The sequence below is a fragment of the Nannospalax galili genome, unplaced genomic scaffold, assembly GCF_000622305.1.
Source record: "Nannospalax galili isolate Female #2095 unplaced genomic scaffold, S.galili_v1.0 scaffold433, whole genome shotgun sequence".
Taxonomy (NCBI): domain Eukaryota; kingdom Metazoa; phylum Chordata; class Mammalia; order Rodentia; family Spalacidae; genus Nannospalax; species Nannospalax galili.
The window spans coordinates 9,326,773-9,333,141 of record NW_008338715.1 but is presented as its reverse complement, the minus strand read 5'-3'; positions in this window follow the sequence as shown (position 1 = coordinate 9,333,141).

The window sequence follows — 6,369 nt, the reverse complement described above, 5'->3', positions numbered from 1 at the left end:
CCCCTCCATACACTCCCACATCCCCACCACCCCACCCTCTCCCTTCCATACACCCCACATACACCCTCACTTCACCACCACCACCTCTACTCACCCCACACAGACCCCCACCACACCACTGTTCCCCTCCAGGCTTGTCACACATATACACACCATGCCACGCCACCCCTCCACACATCACATACACCTTCACCTCACTGAGCTACATAAAGCCCTGTCTCAAACACGCACACACACACACACACACACACACACACACACACGGGGGGGGGGAGAGGGAAGAGAGAGAGAGAGAGAGAGAGAGAGTTAACGGAGTAGGAAAGAAAGTCCAGCAATCGCCTCCTGAGTTCCACTCCACTCTCCACTCTCTTGACCCTGCCCTGGTCATGCTGACTTCCTTGGTTCCACCTTAGGACCTGTGCTCATGCTATTTTCTCCACTAAGATGTCTGCTTAGTTTCCATTATTTTCTATGTCTAAGTCTCTGCTCACATGCCCTCATATCAGAAATACCTTCTTAACCATCCCATAAAAGCAGCACCCACACCTCCTATGCCCCTTACCTTCCTTGTTCACCACCCAATAGGTCTCAACATACCTTTTTCTAAATTTGAGTTGTTCATTCTTTTTGCTGCTCACCCTACCTGAGCAAGCTCCAAAGGGAGAATGATATTTTGGGGTTGCTGCTCAACTCTCAGCACCTAAAGAGAAGTTCCCATATGTTTCCAGCTCAGTAAGCCAGCTGGAGGTGTAGCTTAGTGGTTAAGCACTTGCCTAGCATGTGCAAGGCTCTGAGTTCAATGCCCACCTCTACCACCACAGTAACAAAATTTCAAAAGTTTTCCTGAATGAATAAAGGATTTCTAGAGGTCCAAGACATAAATATACCTAAAAGAAAAGAATAAGCCACACAATAAAACCAACATAAAGCCAGTTGTTCTTGGGGTACAGAGGCAGGAGTACTGATGCAAGTTCAAGGTCAGACTGGCCTACACAGGTCAGCTGGGACTACAAAACAAGACCTTGCAAAGTTAAATGCGTTTAAGTGAAATGATTTTTCAAAAGAGAAAAGAACCTTAGTTTCTAGCCCTATCTGTGCCATGTGACAGTCTACAGTTCTATATGGCCTGGTTGTGCAGTGTCCCAGTGGATACTCACTCTGCAGGTCATCACAGACTCCAGAACGCAGCCTCCCCTTTGTGCCCTTTTTACACATAAATGGATGCTGTTAAAGTAGACTATTGGCACACACAGGGCATACATAGCTCATTAGTTCATTAGTAGAGCAAGAGCCTATACTTGGTAGGCCCTGATTGATTTGCTCTCTCTCTCTCTCAGCTTTTTTGAGATAGGGTCTCCCTATAGCCCCCAACTGGCCTTGAAACTTTCTGTAGAGATCAGATTGGCCTCAATCTCACAGAGATCCACCTTCCTCTGCTTCTCCAGTGCACCCCCAAGTCCTGAAGTCTCTTTTTAACTTCACCTTGATGTCAAGTAGCAATCTTTGGGAATGAGGCCATAACTCCTAACTGATGTCACTTAGACCATTGTGGTGTCATAGAGCAGGAGGTCTCTGGCCAGTAAGCAGTGACATTGCCTACCCCTCCCTCCTTCGGTATTCTCACAGCTTCTACATTTCCACTTGTGTGTGGCCCAAGCTCAATAAATGTTTGCTGAATAAGTAAATCCTTAAAATGTTAGAGCAATAAGACAACAGAGAAACAGACCAAACAAGAAGAGGAGGGATCCAGAAACCTGGCATTCCAATTCAAGAAAAGTGGGAAGGGAAGACAGAAAGAGAGAGAGAGAAAATAGCAGAAGGACAGGGACTAGGAAGAAGGTAATACTAACTGGGAAAGCAAGAGAGCCCAGGAGAGACAGAGACAGAAGGACAGCAGAATGCCTTTTCTAGCACTGAGATGCGATTTAAACCAAAGGGGTAAAGCTTGGGGACTAATTAGTAACATGTATATAGAAAACAGGGGCAAATAAAACAGTGTAGCCTTCAAAAGAGTGTCTTAATAATACAGATAACTGCTCTAGCTCAACCACTTTGGGGGAATGGAAAAGAAATATGTGGGTTGGGGAGAGTGCTAGAGGCCAGGGAGAGCGATATTTCACAGGAGAAAAACAAATGATCAGTTGCCAACAAGAGGCAATTATATAGAGATGTGCAAGTAAATATTCACTCAGAGTGCAGGGTGTTTGCTTTTAGAAACTGGAAAGTGAGGCCGGAAGATGCACATAGAAGCAGCAACTACTGTGGTAGTTCATAACAGATTTTGCATGTATCCTACCCCCCTCAAATTCTTTGTGTGTTTGAGGCTGGATCTTGCTATATAGCTCAGGCTGGCTCCACTTCTAATTCTTATGTTAGGTAGGTATGGTGACTTGTGCCTATAATTCCACCACTTTGGAGACTATGGCAGGGGACTACTTCAAGTTCAAGACAAACTTTGCTACAGAGTGATATCCTGTTAGAAGAAAAATTAAATTCCAGAGACATGAGCCAATTCAGTGTGTTCAAAAGACTGAAAGTGGTCCGCTGTCACTGGAGCCATGGATGAAGGGAGAGGTCACAGAACGAGGCAGCCAAGATCATGTATAGCCCTCAGACCATGATAAGGAATTTGAATTTGCTTGGGTGGCAGCAAGAAGTCATTGGGCTGCTTTCAACAAGGAAATCTCTTTTAATAGAGTAGAGGAAGAAATAGGAAATAGTAAGTTCCCGTGGTGGGAGAGATCAAAATTATGTGGCTCAAATGGCAGGGTGTGCTGGTTTATGCCAATAATCTCTGGTCTTGGGAGGCACAGTAGGGAGGATCAGATGGTCCTGGTCACTCTCAGATATACAGCAAGTTTGAGGCCAGCCTTGGCTACATTATTTCCTGTCTCAAACAAAACTCTCAAATGACTTGGAGGAAATACAAATTAAAGTCCACCACACTGGCTCCCCGAGCCTCACTGGGCACCTCCACTCTCCTGACTGTGCCCTCGCCATGCTGACTTCCTTGGGTCTACCTTGGAGCACCTGCTCATGCTATTATGCTATTCCCACTACCCAGATGTCTGGTAATGCCCATTCTATTTCATCTGTCTCTGCTCGCACGTCTGCATCTCAGAAATATCTTCTTAACCATCCCATAAAAACGTAGCACCCACACCTCCTATGCCCCTTACCTTCCTTGCACACTACCCAATAGGACTCAACACGCCTTGACTTTCTAAATTTGAGTTATTCTTTTGTAGCCCACCCTTCTTGAGTAAGCTCCAACAAGAATGGTTTGCTGCTCAGTTCTCAGAAGAGTATTTCCCATATGTTCCCAGCTGGGTAAGTAAGCTGAGCTAGAGCAGTGGTAGAGCATTTACCTAGCATGTACAAAGCTCTGGGTTCAATGCCCACCTCCACTACCACAGTAACAAAATTTCAAAAGTTTTCCTGAATGAATAAAGAATTTCTATAGGCCCAAAACATGAACTTACCTAAAAGGAAAGGATGAGCCATAGAATAAAACCACCAGAAAGCCAGCTGTTCTTGAGGTGCCGAGGCAGGAGTGTTACTGCCAGTTCAAGGTCAGTCTGATCTACATAGTTCCAGGCCTACCAGGGCTACATAGTATAACCCTGTCTCAAAAACAAAAATAAAAAATGATAGAATACTGAGACACAGGACTCAGCGTAAAGCACTTGCCTGTCATGTGCTAAGCCCGGGTTTAAGACCGTGATGGCCTTGGCTCCTAACTGATGTCACCTTGGCCATTGTGTTATCATAGAGCAGGGTCTTTCTAGCTAGTAAGCAAGACTTGCCTATTGCTCTTCCATCTGCACCCCCACAGCTTTAGCACTGTGCCTACACAAGCTCAACAGATGTTTGCTGAATAAGTAAATCCTTAAAAGAAACAGGGAAGAAGCCAGCAGCACAGAGGATAGAGGGACTAGGAAAAAACCAGAAGCAACTGGGAAAGCAAGAGAGCCCAGGAGAGACAGGGGCCAGAGAACAAAGTACAAACGTGTTTTCTAGTACTGAGATGCGAGTTACACCAAAGGGGTGAACTTGGGGATTGATTAGTACCACGTATATAGAAAACAGGAGTGTAAAGCCAGGCGTGGTGGTGCAACCCCTTTAACCCCAGCACTCAGGAGGCAGAGGCAGGTGGATCTCTGTGAGTTTGAGGCCAGCCTGGTCTACATAGTGAGTTCCAAACCAGCTGGGGCTACAGGGAGGCTCTGTCTCAAAAAGACAAAAAGAAAAAAATAAAAAAGGGAAAAGAAAACAGGAGTGTAGCCCTCAGAGAAAGAAGTTGTTCAATGATACAGAAGGCTACGCTACCAAAGTAGTATTAACTGCATCTTTAGGAAAACTGAAGAAAAGGAAATATGCATGTGGATGAGGAAAGTGCTAGAGGTCAGACAGACATTGGCTTCGTAGCAGGAAAAACAAACAGGACCATTTAAGAAAAGGTCAGGTACAAGTAATTACAACTAGAGATGTGCAATAAATATTCACTTAATAATAGTGCGGTTTGGTTGCTTATATAAATTGAAAAATGTGGCCTGGAGAGCTGGCTCAGCAGTTAAGAGCACTGACTATTCTTCCAAAAGACCTGGTTCAGTTCCCAGTACCCACATGGTGACTAACAACAGGCCTAACTCCAGTTCTAGGAGATCTGACACCCTCTTCTGACCTCTATAGGCACTGCATGACACGGGTATACTTACATGCATACAGGTAATGCACTCATACACATAAAAAAGTTTTTAAAAATAATTTAAAAATAAAAATATCTAAAAAAATTGGAAAATGAGGCAGGAAGATGGGCTTCAGAGCAGAGATTACTGTGGTAGTTCATAACAGATTTTGCATGTATCCTGCACCCCTTTAAATTCTTTGTGTGTTTGTTTGAGTCTAGATCTTGCTATATAGCCCAGGCTGGCTCTAACCTGGGATCCACTTTTAATTCTTATGTTAGGTAGGTATGGTGACTTGTGCCTATAATCCCATCACTTTAGAGACTATGGCAGGGACTACGTCAAGTTCAAAGACAATCTTTGCTACAGAGTGATGGCCTGTTAGAAGAAAAATTAAATTCCAGAGACATGAGCCAATTCAGTGTGTTCAAAGGACTGAAAGTGGTCCGCTGTCACTGGAGCCATGGATGAAGGAAAGGAGAAGTCAGAGAGTAGGCCAGCCAACATAATGTATAGCCCTTAGGCCATAATAAGCAAATGGAATTTGCTCTGGTGGCAGCAAGAAGCTGGGGACTTGGCTTTTTTGTTTGTTTGAATTTTTATAATTTTTCATATACTACATTTTGATGATATTTAGATCCTCTCCCCTATTCACACCTCCTGTCATTGCTCCCTGCCCGATTTAATGCATTCTAATATATATATATATGGCCTATAGAGTCTAATTTGTATCTGCAAATGTTCCTTAGTGTGGATCCATCCACTGGAGTTTGTTTAACCTACCAAGTGTCCTATGCTTGAAAGAGACTATCTCTGCGCCTCCCAGCAGCCATTTGTGACCATAATTTCCTTACATGGAATTGAAGCTTCTTACCCATTTCCCCATGTCTATGCTGGGATTTTTTTTTTCTAATTTGAGTTTGCCTGGGACTTGTACATGTTGTCACCATTGCTGTGAGTTCATATGAGTAACTGACTGACCAGCTGTCTGTCTGGAAAACTGTTTCCTTGTCCAGAGTCACCACTTTCAGCCCTTACAATCTTTCTATCCCCCCTCTTCTGCAATGATCCCTGAGCCTTGGGGGCAGAAGTTTAATATAGGTGTCCTATTAAGGGATCAACACTCTGCAACCTCTTGTTCTCTGTGTACTTTAGTTAGTTGTGTATTTCTGTGTTAATCACAATCTGCTGCATAAGGAAACTTCTTTGGTAAGAACTGAGAGATGCATTAATCTATAAATATAAAAATAAGTCATTAATAAGCCCAGCGTGATGGTGCACACCTTTAGTCCCAGCACTCGGGAGACAGAAGCAGGTGGATCTCTGTGAGTTCAAGGCCAGTCTGGTCTACATAGTAAGATCCAGGCCAGCTGGAGCTACAGGGAGACCCTGTCTCAAAAAGACCAATAATAATAATAATAATAATAATGTCATTAAGAGTCAGTTTAGCTGGGCATGGTGGCATGTGCCTTTAATCCCAGCACTTGGGAGGCAGAGGCAGGCAGATCTCTGTGAGTTCAAAGCCAGCCTGGTCTATATAGCAAGTTCCTGACCAGCTGGGGCTACAGGGAGACCCTGTCTCCAAAAGACCAAAAAGAAAAAAAAATCAGTTTAATACATTAACTATTTAATAGAAAATTAATATTAGATTCTCCCCTGTATCCTGTGACCTGTCTAGCCT